Source organism: Neodiprion pinetum, chromosome 2, assembly GCF_021155775.2.
Source record: "Neodiprion pinetum isolate iyNeoPine1 chromosome 2, iyNeoPine1.2, whole genome shotgun sequence".
NCBI lineage: Eukaryota > Metazoa > Arthropoda > Insecta > Hymenoptera > Diprionidae > Neodiprion > Neodiprion pinetum.
In genome coordinates this window covers 18652551-18675763 of record NC_060233.1, presented here as the reverse complement: position 1 = coordinate 18675763, position 23213 = coordinate 18652551, and the positions used below count along the sequence as shown (strand labels likewise).

The window sequence follows — 23213 nt, the reverse complement described above, 5'->3', positions numbered from 1 at the left end:
CAGGAGATATTTAGAAAATAGGCTACGGAAGTGATTCTTTAAAATAACAGTATAATTTATTGTTATTTCTTAACATAGAATTCACAATAAGAGCTGGGCAGCAAGTACGAATCAAATAAATTATTTTCAATTTTTACAAAATACTTTCTTCAAATGTATATATAATCTTTATATATACATGTATATATATATATATATATATATATATATACATATATATAACCTTTAACAATTATATACAACATTTCTTTGGTACATACAGAGGATCTGTTTAAGTAGTGCCACTAATTTTACTAATTTTCCTTTACCTGACCCTTCTAAAATACTGTATATCTCTAATTTTTCATCAACTAGAGACAAATTCAAACTTTTTTTCTCTTTTTGTGAAACGTATCGCATTCAACAAACATGCGCAACAGATCATTATTTTTAGTGCATCTTACAATTAGACACATGAGATTCTCACGAATTTTTTTTTATATTCATTGATCATCCTATAATTTACCCTGTTTACGGGGACTAAGAAGGCTTAAATTCTTAAAATATAAATTTTTTTAATATCGACCTATTCTACTAGTACAATTTGCTAAGCACATTTTGGTGGAAAGACAACTGAAACATCCGCAAAATTGAGCTCACGGGGACTAGGAAGGCTTTGACGACTGAAAATTGAATAAATATTCAATTCACGTTTATGAATGATTATAAAAAATATACGCAACTTTTCCTATTTTCAAGTTGTTTGTTATATTCGTGTCAATGAAAATCAGTGATACTCGTGAAAAAAAACATTAATAATTGCGCGAGATATTGAGCGTTGAAAACGACCGCACATCCAAAATCCGGGTGTGGTAGCATCTCACAGAATTTATTCTTACATTTTTCAAAAGCACCAAAAAACGGACCGAAAAAATGCAGAGGGGTGATTATTAGTGTTTATTAACGTCCATGGCAATGTTGGACAATTAAGATTTGGCTTTTTACATCAAGTGAAACAATCACAAAATCAAAATATCAAGAAGAAAAAAGCTAAAAATACAACCCCAGATAATAAAAGACAATAAAAAGTCCTTAAACTAGCTGAAACACCCCAAGAAACAGTCAAAGTAAGAGAAATAAAGAAACAATAACCTCGAGTACAGCGAAACAAAATGAGAGTACAGAGAAGTGAAGTAAAAGTCCAGAGATGAAATTCAAATTACGCGAATCAAAATAAAAACAACTACTTCAATGAAATTGAAACTAAAGTATTAAGTAGTTCGGAAATAAATCAAAAGCAAGAAGGAAGCAAGAAAACAGCACAGTGGAAACAGAGGTAAGGAGGTACAGACAGCAGTCGGGTGAGACCGCACCTCATCGCACATACTCAGCGGCTAACAGATGATTACAAATAATTTTTGACAGAAAAATATGACCAATTTCAAAACAATTAAACAATATGATTTTGCTCCAACGCGTATTTATTTATTTATTTTTTTTTTTAACATTTATAATTCGATGAATCGAATAAAACTTTTTGTAGTCAGCGACGAATTTCAATCAATAATTTAATACGATTTTATGTACAACCCTCGATAGAAATATTATAAGATTGAAAAATTTACCACTCATACCTATGTATGTATACGGTAGACAACGCAACTTTTATTGTTGGAATGCCGTCACCTTTGCTGCTAATTGACGGGTGGTTTAAACGCTGACCTGAAAGTTCTCGCACTTCTGGTTTTTTTTTTTTGTGCAAAAGTGTTCCCTGAGATCTGAATATTGAGTAATTTTTTTTTTTTTTTTGGATAACGATCTATTCTTATTGGCGTGTCAAATTTTGAAAATTAATCTAGGGAAGTGAAAAACATGAGAAAACTGGCATCGATCGGTGGAAAATTGAAGCAAACTAGCCCTTTTTTAGAAGCGCTTACACCCTGAAACAGCTTCGATATCACTGTTAATACGGCGGATAGCATCCGCCAGACAGCAAAAAGGAGTCTGCGAATAAATTTGCAGATCGTTCACAGAGATGAGATGGTTTGAGAAGCTTAAGACATTGCACAAATCATTGATAAAAATAAAAAATCAAAGGGAGCCAAGTACCGAGCCTTTCGCGGACACCCTTATCTAGGCTTTGTCAAGAGGACACTTGTCCATTGCCGCCATCCACTGCCTGAGGTAACTGGCTATCCATTTCAAAGCAGTCAGAGAAAATTCCATATCATAGAGTTTCCTGAGCAGCAGAGAATCAACAGCTTACCGAAAATCAAAAAGAATGACAAGAGTAATCTTACGGCTATCAATGCATCTACGAATGTCTTCGGTGAGCCTCAGCGGCGTCGACCGTCTATTAAGTCAAGGGTGAAAACTTAACTGAGAGAAACTAACGGCTAATGAGAAAAACCATGATCTGATCTAAAACAATACGATAGTAACCACCTTAAAAAGAATCAAGACAATAGAGATTGGCCGGAAATGCTTGAGAGAGGAAGAATTGAGTTTAGCGAACGGCAGAACGCGCCCCTGCTTTCATTGGAAAGAACAAACTGCTGAGGACAGAAACTAATTAAAAAGTGTCAAAATGGACAAGAAAAGCAGAGGAAGAGGATCCTTGATATTTTGCGATGATAGATCATCAACACCTCGTGATTGCGATGTAAAGTGAGTAATCGCTTTCAAGAGCGCTTCAAGTGAGGTATCGCTGAAGTACAAGGAAGTTCACTATAGGCCGGAGGGCAAGGCACGCTTTCGAAGAATGACTATTTCCCGAAGAGTTGGGATACGCTGGCAAAGTAAGAATTTCATTCGTCTAGAGAAAAAAGATCCTGATTATTAGAGCCTGAAGCCAGTAGTTCGAGATGCTTCAGCTCCTTTCAGAGCGCACAGGAATTTCCGATGGCGGACAGCCTTCCCACATAAAATTCCCACCAAGCCTGAGAGATGCGTTTTATACGCACACTCATGAACGTCTCGATAGCGTTAAAGTGAGGCAAGACTTCTGGATCGACGACGGTAGGCTCTATAAAGTGTGTCCTTAGTACGAATAAGCCTATGCAATTCCGGTGAAATCTACGCAGGATTTATCCGTTTGGGAGACAAGAATACGTATGGTGGAAGCTGGTCTAATGCAGCAACCAAGTTTTTTGGGAGACAGTCGAGCAATTCATCCACCGTGGCGGAAGAGAAGAAAGAATGCCACTCCGATCTTTCTAGTTCAACGAGGAACCCCTTCGAGAGAAAATTCTGCTACACATGTGGGCATTAATTCAGAGACGACAAGTTTTTAAACGGAACGGCCACGGTGCAAAATTCGGGGCTAGTGGAGGACTAATGGGGAAAAGCAGCCAATACCTTTACTCTGAAATTATCGCTAACATAACAAGCAATGCCCACCACTAACTTTCCCCAACCAATCATTTCGCAAAAATGCGTAGCTCGGAAGGGTTACAGATACGTCTGGAATCTGCACGTCGAACCACGTTCCACTGGCAGTGATGACGTTGCATACCTATAAGAGAAGAAGAATGGAAGCGGACATCGTTAATGTGGCCACGGATCAAAGTAGCGTTGAAATGGTACAGGCGAAGAGAACATTGGACATCAGAAGCAGAGTTCGGAACCGGGCAGCCACTACGAGAATACAGACGAGAGTTCAGAGAGAGTCAGTATGACTATGACATCGCGATCATCCGTAGTTTGAATACAGTGTGAGTGCCATCGGTTCTCGTGATAAAAATAACGCCATTTTGATGCCGGACGTACTTGAAACCCAGTCTTTTTGCCTAAGTTTTTGTGGCAGTCTGTAGAGATCCGAAGGCCGAAAGTGCCTCGTTGATGTAAATGATGCTCGCTGACCCAGCGAGTGAAGGAGTAAGAACACTGGAGGAGAGGATATGCCTTCTAGGCCGGGAGATTGTGACAAAAAATCCCAACTCATTTATTACAAGTATTGCACCCCTTCGGAGATCGAATTACATAATTAATGGAAAGAAAATGATAGTCATAGCGCTAGTCGGTGGTAATCGCAGGACGAATTATCGAACTTGTTGGATAAACTACGCGTTTTGAACGATTTTTTACACAAAGAATCTTTCATTTTCCGGTGGATTGTGAAAAAAAAACTTGGACGGAGCGAAATGTCGTACTCGTGAGATGAAGCTTACAGCCCGCCATACTTGTCGAAGCAGGTAAGTTTTTTTTTTTTTTTAAACCATCTTTTACAGGCTCATTTTTGCTTCAACTGATTCCTTCCAAGTAGACATTCACGAAAGTTACCGTGCCATACCGTTTTGACGGGTCTGAATAGTCACCATACTGCCGTAAATGAGCAGTTTTCTTGAAAGTTGATTGACGATTTTTTACAGTTTGGCAGTTAGATTTGGAAGGTTATGATACAATGTCATGTTTGATATGTTTGCCATACTTCTGTTCAAGTGCAAAAGTAGTAGCATACTTCAAAAACTGATTTTTCGAATCGTCTTTAAAATACGAATGAGCAAGACGTAAAATTATTTATTACAGTATGGCAGCATTGTATTTAGTATATTTCCTGAGAGTCCCTCAAGTCTCTGATATGTCAATATTTAAAGTATAATTCATATAAATCATATTTCTTATTCAATAGTGCATCCAAAGTGAATCGTTCTCACATTGCACCCTCCCCTATTACGTTAAAAATGCAAAAAATTGTGTAACGAATATGGCATCAAGATAAATACGAGGATATATAATTTTTTCGTTTCGGCGGGAAATCCGAATGGAGATGGTTTGGAAACATGTTTGTTTCAAGATGTGATCTAGTTCTGATACACGCATTATTTCTTTTTCTCAAAAAGTGCTTTTAAGAATTACACAGCCTCATATTTTTTCAAGTCTTACACAGTGGTATGCTGTTATCAAATAAAATAAACACTTCCATTTACGACTTTTAACGAGGTTCTTCAATTGTGGTTTACGTATGTGAGTTTTTTTACTTGTATGCGAATCTATTCAACAGTTGATCAGTCGTCGGTACGTAGTTCGAATTATTTAGATTAAGATAGTACATTCATCCTTAAATTAAATATAATTGCACCGGATGATTTTTGATTCTCCGTGACATGCATGATCTGACGGTTTGATAGCTGGGCACTTGTTTCCTTCGTGTATAAGAATGCCTAAGTTGATTTCATCGACCCCAACTATGAAAGTTGAGACGAGACTCATTTGTATACATACATGGTACTACCTAATGCTATGATCCACACGCACTGGGTACTCATTGTCAGATGAACCATTCAGAAGTTCCTAAATTTCGAATTGCGGGAGTTTCCAACCGAGTAGACACATTCTCTAAAAGAGTATAACTCAAAATCTCCGAGTCTCGTACGACAGAAACAAATTTCACACTCAATTCGTAGGTTTTTAGAAGTACTTTTGGATGATATTTCACAGCGGTTTCTTGATTGCCCCATCATTTATTGTGACCTCTGATCCAAATCAGAGAGTTATGTTTCTAGTATTAGGCACTTTTGATAAATCTTTACTATTTGAGATCTGAAATTCTGCGGGGAAAAACAAGATTTCAAATTTTAAGCAGGTAACTGTTCAGGTCTGTTCTGAATCAGGTGTTCGGGAAGACAATCTGAAATCTCCTACAAAAGTTGGAGTCAGGTTTGGACACTAGAAAGTATTCAAAATTGAAAATACTCCATTTTCACGTTAGTTTTTTCCCTATGAAGTTTGGAAGAGAAATTTCCAGTCGAAAGTTGCGCGTCATGCTGCTTTCTAATTCTAGATAATATGACCAATGCAAGTTACTTAGAACTGTTACTTCAACTAGAGATGGAAAAAAATTAAAGTGATCAAGTTTGTTTATTGTATGTAAGTCGGTGAATTAACGTGTTTCGAGCCAGGATCACGTGACCGATTCGAGATTTCTTACGAGAATCCATCTAATTCTTTCATAAAACATTGATTTGATTAAGATTTATTTCTTCTCTTTTTTTTTTTTGATACATTAATAAATTATCACATGAATTGATAATCGCATAGTTTGAAAAAATACAAAATTTTCTCAGTGTAAAAACGGCTATACCGTGATAGACCAGGAAATAAGCATGACAGGTGGTACCTTTTGGTATGAATCCAGGAACTTTATCTGAGAGTAATTCAATGACGCTGAATGGAATGGTCATGGTGATTTTGCAATCAACCACCAAGATGATAATAAAAAAAAAAGGTTAAAACATTCAATTCGGAAGCTAATAACTTTATCAAAAAATATGTCAAACAAAAGTTGTTCCGGACAAAAAATAAAATATAAAACGTCAAAAAGTATCCTATGTTCATCTTTGTATCTTCAAAAATAGGGGAAAAAAAACTAAAAACCATTCAAGGACGGGGGGGGGGGGGGGACAAAACCTCAAAGTTTCAAATAATAAAAAAATGTTGCATTCGTATATAGATTTCGTATTACATTCACGCCGACCTGCCCATATTTATCGATACATTAATTTTTCGCGATAATTAGATGTGTCATGCCTTGATTACGTAAAGTAATAATCATGCCTCGTTTTTCAATACGAAGTTTTTAATATTCAGTCAATTTTACACGTTAAAATTTCTTGGAAGAGGAAAAATATAAAAAAATGGTACCACGTACTCTTCGCACGTACCGATCGCACAAGAAACTGTCGAAACGAATCCAAAATATTATATGTGAATAAGAAGTTTCTTCTCTTCAAGCACTGTGTATAAGGAGGACTATAATGTGTAGATGTTGTGTTTACCCTTTTGAATCCTTGCTTCCGATGAGAAGCCACGTAAGACAAGCAATGCCGTCTAATGAATGATATGCGGATGTGCAAATCATTTTTCTACGAGAAGAATATTGTTGAAAGAATGTAAATTCGAAAAATTGGTGATTCCGAAAAATTAACGACGTAGCCAGGAATCGAACCTGGCGTCTAGAGATGCTAGTGGTCTAGTGGAGTAAGGCTCGGTCAAGCATCTCTAGACTCCAGGTTCGATTCCTGGCTACGTCGTTAATTTTTCGAAATCACCAATTTTCCGAATTTACATTCTTTCACCAAAACATTATACTTTGCGTGACTTACATACGATGTAAACAAAAACTCGAGATGAAAAATAAAATAAACTCTACATCTAGTTGTAAGCGTCGCATTGAGTGTATGAAGGTAAACAATTGCTCTATATAAATCTGAAGATATTTTGGTTTTTCAATTTGTTTCGGCAGTCCTTAGTGCGAACAGAACGTACGAACATTTTCAGCGACTTCGTGACACAATTTTTTTTAATGTCTCCTGTTCCGGAACGTTTTAACGTGTAAAATTCACTGGATATGACAAACTTCGTATTAAAAAATGAGGCATAATTATTACTTTACGTAATCAAGACTTGTATCTAATTATTACGAAAAAATTAATATATCGATAAATATGGGTTGGTTGGCGCAAGCGCGATTTTTTTTTTTACAACGAAAAACTCGTAGAGATGAGGAGTGACGTATGTAATTGATTATTTTTTATTTATTTATTTATTTTTTTGTATTAAAAAGCAAGTTAATCTAGTGTGAACCTATGCAACTTTTCACCCTCTTGACATTTTCTCTGAACTCTCTAGTTATCGAATTTACAGCTTTTTTCTAAAACATGTCTTTTTTTTAGCTAAAAATACAGTATTCGGGCGAAAAAAAATTGCACAAGACTTTCTTAAAAATTCAAATGTAGCTTTTAATATCCTTCTTACTTTTAACATAGAAAAAACTGAGGGAATTTTTTTCCCCGAGAATCGGAGTTAATTTCCAACCGCTGAAAAATAGCCGAAAAACGGCCATGTTCAAAAATACGTACCAGGGCCAAAAAAAAGTTGTAGAGAATTTTACAAAAAATCGAAATGAAGGTAACTTTGTCTTCTTTAAAACGCTGTTTGGAACGTTTGATTATATTTATTTTTGAAATCGCTATCTAACTTTAAGTGCTTCAAGAAATTTCAACTGGCGTACCCGACATTTTGGCTGGCAGTGTGTACGAGACAGACATATTTTGCGTCCCTACGTTCCCGTTGGTGCTTCGACTGAATAAAAATTCTATTTAAAAATAAATTTCGTTCACCTTTTACTCCCTTATTTTTGAAGATACAAAAATGAAAACAGGATACATTTTTTTGCCCCAACAAGTTTTGTTTGACGTATGTTTTGATAAAGTTATTAGCTTCCGAATTAAACGGTTTAACCTTTTTTTTACAATGATCTCTGGAGCCGATTGCAAAATAATTATCTCCATTAGATTCAGCGTCATCGAATTATCCTTAGATCGAGTTACCGAATAAATATTTGATACGCACTACCTTTCGATTCTTTTCCTGGCCTACGAGTATTTAAGGAAGTGAAAGAGTCCGAAGCCAGGCACCAACGGCATTAGATGTAGCGCGCGCTCTCGCGTCCGTGAGTTCGGGTATGTTCGACGAGAGAGCGTGCGCTACATAGGCCGTTCGTGCCTGGCTTCGGACTGTTGCATTTACTCTAATACTCGTGGTACGTTTGATTCTAATAGCAAAGACGTGGAAAAGCAATTTTTTTTCATCCCTCTGGGAAAGATGAATCAGAATCTGGAAGGTCAATTTTTGATAATTCGAAAAATGGGCGAGTTACTTTTATTCATTTGTTTTCAATTAAAAGTTTTACTCTATCTAAATTAGTATACTTATATTCATATTATGTTTCGAGTACACAAACTGGGAGATTTCTAATGAATGTGAAGTACAGTGCGAACCGTACAGGTAAGCACTGTAATCACACGAGTCTCGGATATCACCCATTCTCATGCGTTGCACACCCTACTTTTTTCCAACATCTATGAAAAGTTTGTTTAGAGAAGAAAAGGAGGTGCCACTAACAGTACGTAAAATTGGGATAAAGTGACCTACGCTCAACGACACAGTGCGTAAAGTTGAGTTTTTTCGAAAATTGGCATCCGGCGCAGAAGGTCTTAGTGTGTAAATTATTACAATTGAGTTGTGCGCACGCGCCAATTTTGTTCTACTGCGCTATTCAAAAATAGGGCACTATACACGTGCTCCACAAAAGTAACTTTTTCCGACGACTGCTTGAAAAATTCGTATTTCAGTAACCTGTGAAGCGTGCCATTGAGGAACCATATTCTATTGAAGAGAGTTGAACTTGGGCAATATTTGTTATTCAGGGAGGCCAAGTGATCTAAGTGTTTGAGTGTAATTCATATAATTCCACGCGTTTGTCGGTAAACGGAGGTGATGCTTTGGTGTTCAGTCGATAACATTACATTCAACATCTACATCTAACATCAAATCCTACTAGGCCGAAAAATTAACAATCTTGGAATCACTGAGGGCATGTGTGCGCTCAAAACCTTATACTCTCTGTTAATTCATTGCAAGATAATCAAACGTCCAATGGTTATCAAATAAGTACATTGTTAAGCTACCTTACCCCCTACTAATACGGAAAAAGGAATAAAATTATGAACCAGAGCTTTGATATCGATTTGTTTTATTCCACACCGCTTTAAAACAGTGAAAAATTTAGTGGACTGATTCAATTTCACTCCACAAGAGTTCATTTTGTTTGATAAACTGTTTGTCACATATTTACCGGAACAGATTTTTTTTTCACCCAATAGCCAATGCAGTACTGCTATCTGCTTATTAAAGTCAAGATCAGAGCGATCTTCAAAAATGACATAATTAACAATACTTATTTGATAAAAAAAATTATCATGGCGGATTATGTAGAATTATCTTCTAAATAAAATGATTCATCGTTATGTGAAATCGAACGAACATATTAAATCTTAAGCTCGGGTATCTATTTTCTATACACAAGAGAAATACCTCATACTCAATATTAAAAGTTGTTACGCAACTAAGAAAGTAAGACAGCATCAATCATCGTCAAATCGAAAGTTCTTCATTTGAAGAGATTTGTTGATTTTTTACACATTCAACTTACTTTCTAATTGGAGAATATAACATCGACTATCTGCAGGGTCTCTTCATTTTCGCGTAGAAAATATTACATGGTGATTGATTTGGAAACAAACACGATTACTAATTGTAAGTAGTTATAATGTCTTCATATCATAATAAAACATCGATTTCATTGGCATTCCTGCTGATAGGACTAATTTTTATGCTAATCTGTTCACACATAGTTGGTAATGTCCCATATTTAACTATGTGATACAATTTAAAAATTGGATTTAAATCCTTGAGGGACAATATGAACCTGCAGGTGACAAATGTGTCACATCCTTAATAACGGAAATTCAAAATCAATCTCATGTATTAGTCTGGTCGAGAAGTGAGTTCACTGAGAAAAATCGTTAGAATGGTCTTAAAAATATGGCGATTGGTGCATTGGTTTCAGAATTTAAAATGATGAAACCGGTATTTTTTAATTAATCCGCCATTAAAAATTTCAATAGTTGTAAACAAAAAACGAAAAGAAAAAAGGGAGTATCCGTTTTATAGCTATAATTTCAAAAATATAAAAGTTAAATGAATTTTGAAAAAAGATCCTAAAAGAGGAGGAAATTTCCGATGAAAAAGTCCATACTCCCGGAATTCTATAATAGCTTTATTATTTATAATTTTAATTTAACGTTGAAAATAGGGCTCCGCGCGGCCGTTTCGGTGCCTAGGCGTCACCGCCTAGCGAAGCATGCAACACGAAACAATTTTTTTATAACATTCAATATTAATTTAAGAGAGCTCACAAAAGAAAAAAAATTTATAGACCCATTTTTTAAACTTTTACAAGTGATTTTATGAAAAGTCAAGTCTACGAAAAATGAGTTAATTAACAATGAAATAACTTAAACGAAAATCGAGTTAAAAATTTTTTTTTGGTAAGACTACATTCCTTCAAGTGTCTAGATAACGCTATAATTTATTCAAATTTTTAAATTAATATTGAATATTATGAAAAAATTGTTTCGTGTTGCATGCTTCGCTAGGCGGTGACGCCTAGGCACCGAAACGGCCGCGCGGAGCCCTATTTTCAACGTTAAATTAAAATTATAAATAATAAAGCTAGAATTCCGGGAGTACGGACTTTCCCATCGGAAATTTCCTCCTCTTTTAGGACCTTTTTTCAAAATTCATTTATCTTTTATATTTTTGAAATTATAGCTATAAAACGGAGACTCCCTTTTTTTCTTTTCGTTTTTTGTTTACAACTATTGAAATTTTTAATGGCGGATTAATTAAAAAATATCGGTTTCATCATTTTAAATTCTGAATCCAATGCACCAATCGCCATATTTTTAAGACCATTCTAACGATTTTTCTCAGTGAACTCACTTCTCGACCAGACTATATGAAGTTCCGACCAACTAACCTTGATCAACTTTGAATATTCCGTTTTCAAACTTGTTTCGAGCTAAAATGAGAATAATGATAATAATAACGATAATGATTACAACGACGACAACAAAAGTTATTCGATTATCTTATTCGAACTTTGGAAGCACAATGTCAAATTCGAGATCAGTGCCTAAAAAACGGTTAGGTACCGTAGTATATTAAAAGCAGATGAATTTTGGGTTTTGGACTACATATGTACCTCCAGATATAAGGTTCAGTTTTTTCTGAACTGATTTTCAATTCATGACCAGCGATCACAAAAACCATTTACTACCAATTTTCATCGAAATCCAAATGTTTGTGATTTTTTTTAACATATTGATTATGTTACATCCTCCATACCTCACGTTCCTGCAACTCTGTTTCCACACACTTACAGCTACCTATCTTATATCGTGCATCCTCTTCTTATCGGTTGGGAGTCATCATTCACTGACCATCAATGATATTCATTGCAATCAGTGACACTTTCGAAAATAAAGATTTCGAAAAATTCATCTTTTGTTATTTTATTTTCGCATGTCTGAAATTTCGATATATCGATTATTCCAAATATTGATCCTTTCAAGTTTTGACCCCGCCCTTCTTATCATCACCTCGCTGCCTTGGTTCACATATCTAGTCAGCAGATTGCTCCCTACACTGCTAAACTGCACCACGCCGGTCTCGTACACCACTTTGTCCCATATATACTCACTATCAAGTTACCCTTTATTCGGCCAACATCTAAATTCACCTCTCCCCTTTTCCCTGCTGCGGACAATTTCTCTTCCACATCTTCTCATTGTACTCTCCATATTTTTTGTTACATCGATTATATGATCAAACATTAAAATCCCTCAATACAAATTTCTTCCATTTTCCCATCACCTTACTTGACGGGTTACGAACCCAAAATAGGCTGTAATACCATCACGGCTGGGTACGGATGCGGTCATTGATAGCCGCTCGTCGTTATCACATTCATCTACCCCGTAACAATTACACCGAATATAAATTTTGCAAATCTGATTTTAGATTGGTGATCACGACCTAAAAACCATATGGTACCAATTTTCATACAAAACCATTCATCCATTACAAAATACCATGATTTATATTTTATCCTTTATAAATTTGTTATTTAAATAATTCAAAAAGTACTGAACCAATCAAAGTAAAAATCTAATAATACATAACATAACATAAGACTATGTTTGAAAATTTCGTGTCGATTAAGAACAAAGTTATTGTAATCTGGGGACCTATTCTCGAGATATAGTCAGAGAAAAAAATTGCATGCACATACATAGGCACACAAACATCCATTCAAAAATGATTAGATGTGATTCTTTAAACTTGAGAACGTAGAGCTCAAGTTAAAACTCAGCTTTTTATTTTCAGGTGATTACCGTAACTTCTTTTTAACTTTCTGTTTCTCTGTTTTCAGAAAAAAAAGTAAGTTATTGTAATTACCCTGAAAATTAAAAGTTGAGTTATCACTAGATTTCGACTTTTCAAAATCTAGGGAATCTCCTCCGGCCATTTTTGGCTGAATGTATGTAAGTGATGAATTTTTTTGTCCGACGATGTCTCGAGAGCGAGTTACCAGATTTCAATGATATTGGTCACAATTGATGCTGCCTTTCCAAACTTAGAACCGATGAAGTTTTTGGTTCAATACATTCACCACTTTTTGAATCCTTTAAATAACAAAATTTCAAAAAATAGTATAAAAATCATGATATCTTTCAAATTTGCAGAATTTAAATTTGGCGTATCAAATAGGTTGAAAAAAAACTAGAAACAGTTGGATTTGGATGAAAATTGGTACTCGAAGGTTTGTTGGCTGGCTTTTACGAATCTGAGGTCAGATTTGCGAAATCCAACATGGCCAATTCAATATGGTGAAAAAAAATCTGAAAATATTTGGATTTTAATAGAAAATAGTAGGCGGAGGTTTTTTGGGTCACTGACAACGAATCCAAGGTCAGACTTTCAAAATTTGTAATGGTGCATCCATTATAGTGATTCAAAGTTGAAAAGATTGTCATATTTTCGTGTACGGTACCTAAGGGTTTTTAAACTGTCAATTACGAATCTGAATTTGTAGTTCGAAATCCGAATTTAATATTCATATTTTTTTTCCTGTGAACTTGGATCCGGCAGTGTGAAAACGGGGAATTCGGAGGCTGGCTCACGGTCAGCCTAAAGCCGCGTGTTTTCTTTAAAAATGGAGAAATGGGATGTTGAAAGTATCTCGAGAATGGATTTAACGGATTTTGATGATGGTGGTCTCAATTGACGTAACTTTTCTCAGCCTACAACTAACTGCATTTTCGATTATATCTACTACAATAAAAAAAATAACACAAACAGAAAATTTCATTTGTTGATGTTTTATGGGCTCGAAACGCACGCCAATAGAAAGTTCTTATGGCTCCATCAAGGTCAACAAAATTAATCACATGTCTTGACAATCATCTAAACCTACGCATTATTTATGTGAAAATGCCGCAGTCAGTACTTATTCTACGTATAAGACCAAATACAAGTAACCGAGAAAAATTTTCGCAACAAATATGCGAGGAAATTTATTTTTGTAGCTGCAAAAATAAACCATATAAATATACATCAATTATGAATAAATTATCATTAATTTCATAAATGAATTTCTTTATATTTTATCAATCCCAGAAAATAAAAAAGCTCTACCGTATTTTCGTTTAGCATTGCACGTAGAATTTTGCTGACTGCAGTGATATTTTTACATCAGTACTGTAGAGGCTTTGGTAACAGTCGAAATGAGTTCCAATTGACTCGGTCGATAAAGACTGACTATAGCATCGCCTTAACGAATAAAAGTTTGTGTATTGAAATTACCTACCTTCACTTCTCTTTCACTAACCTACTTATTAAGCGTACTAGAATCGAATGCCACAGGCATTGAGACGATGAGTGAAAGAGTGGTCGGATGCCCAGCAACCGGTAATTCTCAAGCACTATTAACAGACGAATATTTTGTCGCACTACTATAACAGTAAATAATTCTCGCCACGGCGCGAGGCACCGTGGGTCTAGCCAAAAATTCACCAATTACAAATTGATAAATGCGAGAAATGGGTACAACTCCCTGCTACAGGCGTAAAAGTCTACTTAGTATTACCGGATAGTGAAGAGGAAGTGACTGGTATCTCATTCTATCCTTATTATAGCCACGTACTTGAGGCGATCATTGCCCTGCAAAGAACGATTAACGCTCTGTCAGCCATGGGGTTTTTTTACTGACATTGCTGACCAACATCCATCCTGGGATCTTTTTCCCCCACTTACGACTTTTCAAAAATTTCCAAAAAATTCAGTCAAACGGTTTCAGGTGCCTAGCTGATATTTCAAAAGTTTGCATTACGAAATTTTCAATTAGTTGATTAGTAGAAATGGTTGTACAATGAAAAGCTCCCCAGACACCGATAAGTGAGAATATCAGAGTGGACGATATCGTCCATGTTAGCCGGCAGAGGCTTGATTTCACATTTATATTTGACACTCACGGTATGTATGGCGGAGATCGGGGCACGAGCGACGGACCCCCTGAGCCGTTAATTATTTTTGTAGCGTTTGAGCACCGGGTACGAGTTGTTTTGATCTATCTCGAATAGATTCATCATTATTTTGTCGTAATTGGAAAAAAAAAATTATATTCCGCAGAAAACGGCCTTTATCTGAAATATCATTATTTTTTAAATCTTGGGAAAAAATTTTTTTTCCTTCTGAAAGAATGTTGCACATTTTGATTCAACACATATCGAACAAACCTCTAATAATATCTCGGTATTGAGACAAAAAATTCTTTTTGTCAATTTTTTTGGGTGGGTCCGTCATGCCCCGGTCTCCCCCATACACACACACACACACACACACACACACATATATATATATATATATCCTGTTCATATCATTTCGACCTGGGTCTGACCCTTGACCACTCGGTTTTTTTAGATTTTTTCGACGCGGTTTTAATTTTCTACAATTTTTCAAAACTATATTACTGACTGACGCAATTTCAAAATCTGAAAAAAGTCGGAAAAATCGTGTGCCATGTACCAAAATTTTTAAGTTTAGAGCCGGAATGAGGAGATTTTTGCTTCTCACTGTTTTCAAGCTATTTCCGAAAAAACCGTGAAAAAAATTGAAAGTGGGAGTCATTTTACCATAGATGGTTGCTTAAACATTTTCATATGTCACACCGGATTTAAAATTTTTTTCAGATCCGACAGGTCAAGGGTCAAACCCAGGTTGAAATTGTATGAACTACCCGATGCATACATACATGCATTAGGTTGTTGAAAAAATTTTTAATTTTTATACCCGCATCAAAATCTCGGTCGAGCATCTCAAATAGAATATCTCAGTTAAATATGAGCTCTTAATATTGATATTCGGAGGTGCTTATTTCATGTTTTCCATTTTTCATTTAAATAACACATAAAGAAAATTCGAAAAAGTTTCTGCATTTGTTTTTTCTCGTCAACGGCTTAACTTATAAACTATCTGTATAGAGATTCGTATAGAGAATTTCACGCTTAATAAAAAAAAAAAAAAAAAAACGAGATAGAATTTTCCTAACTGTAACCGTTTAAAAGATAATTGCCTATACACATTGAGTCATTTTTACCTAATAGTACAAATCGTATGTTAATCGATTTGGAAAGAGAAGATTACATTAAGAAGGACTTCGTTCGTTATAGTTACTAGAAAATTCTAATGACTATAGCTGTAATAGCGGTTTAAATACTGTTGAAATTAGAAGACAATGTTGGTACACATATCTACAAACTAATCACTCTAACTATTGTTGCCAATACTACAATTTCTGGTTGATGCAAATTGAATCAGTTTGATTAATTTGGTACAGTTTTTCAGTTAAACGAGATCCTAAAATCAATGTAATATTTGACTAATATCAAATTATCGCAATAGTTATAATAACAATATGTATAATCTTATTCAAAAAAAATAAGCACAGTACCGCATTTATACTCAATTTCAGGGCTGTACAAAATTCATTTTTATTTTATACCCAGAAATATATTTTTCGGTGACGGTATAAAAATGAAAGTACTTAATGACTTTAAAAATTGATGGGAAGTTTACAGCACTTTAGCGAGACCACAAATAAAAATTTCTCTGGATTTATCTGACGCATTGAGGCTAAGTTCATAAATATCTAATCATGCAAGAGTACATACGAGTGCGTAGCGAGCGAGTACTTACCAATTGAAAATACAATGTGCTTACATCTACCAGTTGTCACTTGTCGAAAACTTTGATGCGAAAGCTACACAAGACATATGCCAGTTTGAGGACAAAATTGACGACGGCCAGACCTGCCATACTTGCATTATTGTTCCAAATAAAAATTTTATTTTTATTTTGCTTTATAGTGAACTCGTCCTGATTTTTCATTTTAGTTTGTATATTCTCGTTGATTCAATATAGTAGATAAATACAAGTAGGTCTAGTTGTTTTCATATATCGTCAAAAAGTTACCATATTTCTGTTGTATACACACAGGTAAAGAATTATTTGAGTCAAGTGGTATTTGTTTGATTGTACTAAATGCTATAGACAAATGTGGCGAACACACTACTTACTTGATTCAACAAAACAGTTTTGTCGGATTAAATACTTGTGTCAACTTAATACAGAATTGAATCAAGCCTTTGAATGAATGAATGATCTTGCTGACTATCAATTTATTCAAGATGAGACAGAAATTGTGTAATTAAAATTACTAAAAATGGATTGAATGCACCTCAATCGATTTGTTTTAAAAACATGTAATTATTGTATCAAAACAAATTGAGCTTGTTTCAGTTCATGTTTTGTCAAGTCAAGAGTTCAAAGGTTGAAACAGGCGTTTGTTACTACAAATATGTTTAGCAATGACTGAACATTGGAGTTGTTAAAGCTCACAAAACTTATTTTTCGAATGATATCTTTTATAATTCTGTTGACTCGAAATTTTGTAGTATTTACCCGATATTCAATGAGTAAAACTCGAAAATTTATTGTTGTAAACGTAGAAGTATAAATTGAACATTTTGTTGATTCATCGGATTACCCAGTTTTACAACTATCTCCGAAGCTGCTTCCGTAGCGAGAAAGTTCACCGCCTACTGGCCGTTTATAGTACTAGTATACTGCTTACAATGAATATATTATCTACTTGTTTCTCTCCTTGTTAGATCATCAAAGTGTGACATTCGATCAAAGTAAATTTTTTGCTGGCTAGAATCACGTACTTATTTGATTTCAAGTACGTAATTGTTTCTAGTAATGAACATGCGACATGGAGCAACAATGCATAAACTTCAAATGAAATGATATTTGGTTGACTCAATTTCGCAAACACATGAAAAGGTTCACTCGATTGCGACAAGAAAGGCTTTTGTTGAATCAAGGAATTCGCTTAACAATTTTACAAACTAACTGAATCTAAATTGTTGAATTGAAGTCATCGTATTTGGAACAAACAAGGGATACTAGATTGAAGCGAATGGACTCCAGCAATATCTAATATGTTGGTTCAAGAATTTCTTTCCCTCCGTGTAGCTTTTACGACAAATTTTTCTCGATACAATGGCTTTCACGGGAGGAATCTCAAGACCTAATTGAGTTCATTTTTGTAATTGTCTCGTTTTTAAAAATTAATGATCATGGTAACTTGGAAACGGAAATAACAATAGTATCACGACACCAATAATATGAATAATATTTCTTCTTTATGAAGCGCTAGATCGGTAGCATTTATTGTCTACACATAGAGGTAGTTGATACTCCCGCACGATGCATCACAGACAAGAAGATCTGTGGTGTGATCCTTCTTTTTTTAAATTTCACGTAATTATCATGAATATTCATTTCGATGTTTCTATTTTATTCATTTTTTTCTCTTTCATTAGTATTTTTAGTTACATACTGTTCGGTATTTAATTCACCTGTCGTCCAAGTTAGCAACGGTCTCCATGTATAAGTAATACGCAAAATACGCAATCTTCGCGTAATGGAATAGTTAGAATTTTTCATTCTCTAGTATCTAATTCGTCACACTTCTACTTTGTGTATTAGGATCAACTGTATCACAAAAATGCGCACTATTGTATTATTGCTATCACTACATAAATTCTACATTTTGTGTACTTCATGTATCTGATATGTGTCAAATATTAAAAATACATTTTTATTTGTGATACTATGTATGATGGGGGAATTTTTCTCAACTCAATCACCCTCCAGACCTCAACACGTTTGATTTTCGTTTTTTTTCTTGATTTTGTTGTATTACGTGAGAGGACGTCTGCTGATTTTTCGTACAATTTTTCGGGTTCTCGTTTCGGAGTTTAGAGCAATCACAATTTGGCAATTCGTAAACTTCAAGAATTTTCTGCCGATGATACCTCGGTCCTGAAGAGTATCAATAAAAACAAAGTCATTATTGGACTCGTGTTGAAAACAGTTGAAAAAAAAAATGTTGAATTTATGAATCATCTTTTGATCGCCAAGAACTTATCAGACAGAGCAAAATCATTATTTCGGCATGCTGGAAATTTTTTGTAAAAATATTTGTCACCGAATTTTTTGAAAAAAACCAAAAATTTTAACTGCTTACCCAAAATAGTATTCTAAAGGGTTTCGAGGAGACGATGTTTTCAAAGAGCAAAACACGGAATTATCTGACCAAGAATTTCAGACGATGAACGTTTTATCGTTTATTGCATATTGTTTAATTTGCAGGTTCAATTTTTTGATCAATGAATGAATTTAATTCCGTTCGTCAAAAATGGAGCTAGTTGAGATGGAAAATGAAAGTTCATACAATCCTATGATTAAAGTGACATACATATTTTTACCTGTGTATCATTCCTCATCGCATAGCCTCATTTTTGGCGAATTATACCGAATAAAAAAATGCAACAAATGGTGAAGTATTTGACGTTTGACTCTTTCATCGAAGAATACAATGTTTTTACTCTCTAAAAAATTTGTAACGAAACCATTGAAGATACCATATTGAGTAAGGACTTAATTAAAATTGTTGGCTTCTTTCAAAAAATTTCGTGAAAAAAGTAAAAATGTCAAGATGAGACGAGATATCGAGTTTTCACTATCAAATCAATTTGTGGTGACCAGAATTGGATTAAGAACTTTCGAGAATTTTTTTTTTCAAATTCGATACAATTCGAATTCAATGATGAGATTTTTATATTTCAAAAGTTGCCAAACTTTCGGTTTGAAAACTCCGAATCAGGAAACGTAAGAATTTGGCAAAAAATTAACGGAGGTACTCTCAGGTAGAACAACAAAATTCCGAAATAGTAGTTTTGGTTCTAAGGCCGAAAGGTTGTACGGCCGTGGTACGAACATTATTTGTTGATAGAAAAGTCGTAAGGTACGCCATAATGGTCACGGTTTTCAGAAGTTCCAATCATAAAGTTGAACTTGAGCTCAGTTGGACACGTGTCCGTAAAGATCAACCTTGGGGCCAGAAAACGCGTTCATACCAGCGTACCATACGGCTGCTATATCGCAAAAAAAATTGATGGCGTTGAGGTTTGCTGGGTGATTGAGCTGAGCGAGATCCTCCCCCAGGCAGCTGTATCATTATCATTACTAACACTGCGCAAATTCTTCGTTTCGTAAACGCCATGTACCTTATATGCACCAAATATGGAATTTATTTTTATTTTATTTATAATTTATATTTATTTAAATACGTGCTATGATACGTATCATGCTCCTTTTTTCTCCTTATTCCGTTCTTTAATTTTAAATGAGAAGGCCCGATTCACCGCAGATCACTTTGCGCACAAACATGTTGCACACAACCTTATTGAAAACAGACTTATTCTCCATGGTGTTGATTCGACACGGTCTTGCTCTACCACATCCTGACTTGGCGTTCGTCAACTACAAATTTCTAGTAGAGTAGATTGGACTTAAGTATTTTCATTTCAAGTTTTCCACAAGAAATTTATTTCGGTTCGGTTCACATCATCGTACCATGCAATCTCGACGGATTGCACTCCCTCGACATCTGACTTTTTTCCATTTAGAGGAAGTGCAATTTGTCTAGATTAGCTGGTATGATGATGTGAACTTTTTCTCACATAGTAGAACCAATATCCGCTAAAATCTCGTAGTGACAGATTACTTTGAACATTATTAATCTTACAGTAAAACATATACTGAGAATGTGTTTGAAACACGTGTATTTTAAATGGAAAAATCCTCCTTCTTCCAGGCAAGAAAATATGTAATAATGTAAAATATGAAAGAAAATATCGTGAAATGCGAAATAATCCGGTGAGATGTTTGAAAGTGATCAGGACATGTAAGAAGATGTGATGAAATGTGGTGCAATGCTGCGAGAACTTATGAGACTTATGAGATTTTTATAAAAAAGAGATTTGGGGTACACATTTTTGTCTCGTGATTAACCCTTCGTTAGGTCTATTGGATAATGACTTCAAGAGAACGGCGTATAAAATAGACTGGTTTAAAGACTACGAATTTTTTAATTGGCAGTACATACGTTGGCTACACATGTCAAATAATAGATCTGTACATTTTTATTTTTAAACTGACAATGAGTTGTCATTTGAACGTCTGCCCAAGATTTTGGGCAAAAGCGAATTGTCGATGGCGTCATTCTATTTTTAATTTTGGAGAGGTTCTTTTCCGTAAGCATCAAATCTGTATTTCAAATTTCACGTACAGAAAACTTTTTTTTTTTTACCATTACTAAAATCTAACGAAATTTAAGTTATCTTTATTACAGTCAGCAAAGATTGGCACTTGTAGCTAGCGATAATGTTGTAGACGCACACGGTATTTTTTGAAGATGACAGAAAACTTGCACTCGCATATATGCACATGGTTTTTATAGAATTGGCTTATGGTGACATTGAAATCTGAACAAAATATCGTTGTAGTGGATTCCAAAGAATCAATTACAAAAATCAGTCACCAAATTGATAAGGTTAGTAGTCAGTAGAATGGAAGCAAATATTGAACTAACAATTTAAATAACATCACCATAAGTTGTAAACTCTCGAAGAGGATATTTTTTTGAATATAAAAATAATTCCATTAGGATCGTTTATAAAACTCGATTAATTGATAATTGGAAAAGTGGTTACTGTAAGAAAAATTAACAGTGAGAATTTCGAGAACTATATGTCTAATTCAAAAATTGTAAGAGCCGCAACGAGTACTTCCAGTATTTTTACAAAATTTGACTGCAACTTTTTGAAGCATGTTACAACTGAGTTTCGATTTCGATTTACTTGCAAGAAAGCCTGCCAATAAATTGTCAAATTTCCTACCCCGTTGCTTTATATCATAAAAAGTAAACAACAGTTTTCTTTCTTAACGCTTCAGTCAATACTGTTCGTGAAGGATCGTATACCTACACTGTTGGAGGTATACGGTGATGAATTTATGTCACTGTGGAGTATTACAGAGGTCCACAACTAGCGGTGTAGTATGGGTATGTAAGGTGTCAGTCATTGGCACCAACGACGAGTGGTGTTAATTTTTACACCGACAGATGTGAAAAATATAGTGCCCGGAGACTTCTATAATAGTGATAATGACATCCCAAAGAGATTCCTATAACTGCATACGCAATCATGCAGTACGTGTCTCCTGCACTGAAATTATTGAAAATGTGTTCTCAAATTCAATTCCGACCGCCAAGACGTCTCTTCGAAACTTCTTGCGACTCTAATGTGTGACAGCACTGGAAACGATTGTAAAAGGCTTTTCCAGAAATCGCACGTGACTTGTTAATAAACGAGGAAGAGTATACGAGTGATGACAAATCAGCTCGTTTCAAAATTTCCATGATTTATCATTAAACTGGGGCTCGGCGTGATACAGTGCTAGTGACGCGGTAGAGTTTCCAATTCTTAAAAGAGAATCCGCATGATCTGCACGTAGGTACTAGGGAGAGTAGAAAGCACGCGTGTACGTATCTGCGTTCTTTGTGGTCGTTGGCCGCGCTCTCACAACTCGAATCTAGGAAGCAAAAATTTCTGTACGCTTACAGATAATGCATAACTAAATAGCTTATTTCGAATAACACAGAATTGCGATGGTTCCCCCCACAAATCTGAGTAGAAATTTCGGTAGGTATTAGGTACGAATTTGTGAAATAAATATTCAAAAAATTCTATCCCTTAAATTTTCTAAGAAATTTTATTTCTGCTTCCTTCCAGTAATACACTGGAGTTCACTGCCAATTTTTGTGTTAAATATATTTATTAATGGTAGTGTTGATATTTACATATTCATCTACTTTCACTAGTTGTTGTTTACGGTGATTTTAAGGAGGTGCCCTGGCCGATTTCGACGTATCGTATATGTACCAAAATTCGAAGTCCACGTATCTCAAACGCGAAAATGGGTATTATTAGTTAAAGGTGGAATTAAAAGTTATGTTTCGCAGACCTGCGTAATTAACAATCAATCATACTAAATTCGCGTGTATAACTAGTCAATCGAATACTTCCATAGCCTCCAGAGTAATTAGATTGGTTGGGTCGATTAAATGATATATCGTGTACACACGTGTATGTAGCACGGTCAGACGCATTCTTGCCGGTTTTTGGGTACAACGACCGCACGGGCTGCAATTTGCGCACGCTGCACATCTATAACGACCGTTACCAGCAATCCCAATCGGTTCTTCGACATGCAGTTGTTCCCTTTTCCCGTTTCTCTTTTTCTTATTTTTCACCTTTCTCTCGCCGTTTTGGAAAATTCTCTTTTCTCACTAGATC

General features: G+C 35.1%; 1 protein-coding gene across 3 annotated transcripts in view; it reads right to left on the bottom strand.

Annotated features, from left to right (window-relative positions):
• LPCAT (lysophosphatidylcholine acyltransferase) overlaps positions 1-23213 on the bottom strand; it is a 125626-nt gene that overhangs the window by 101853 nt on the left and 560 nt on the right. The gene's annotated exons all lie outside the window — the stretch shown is intronic.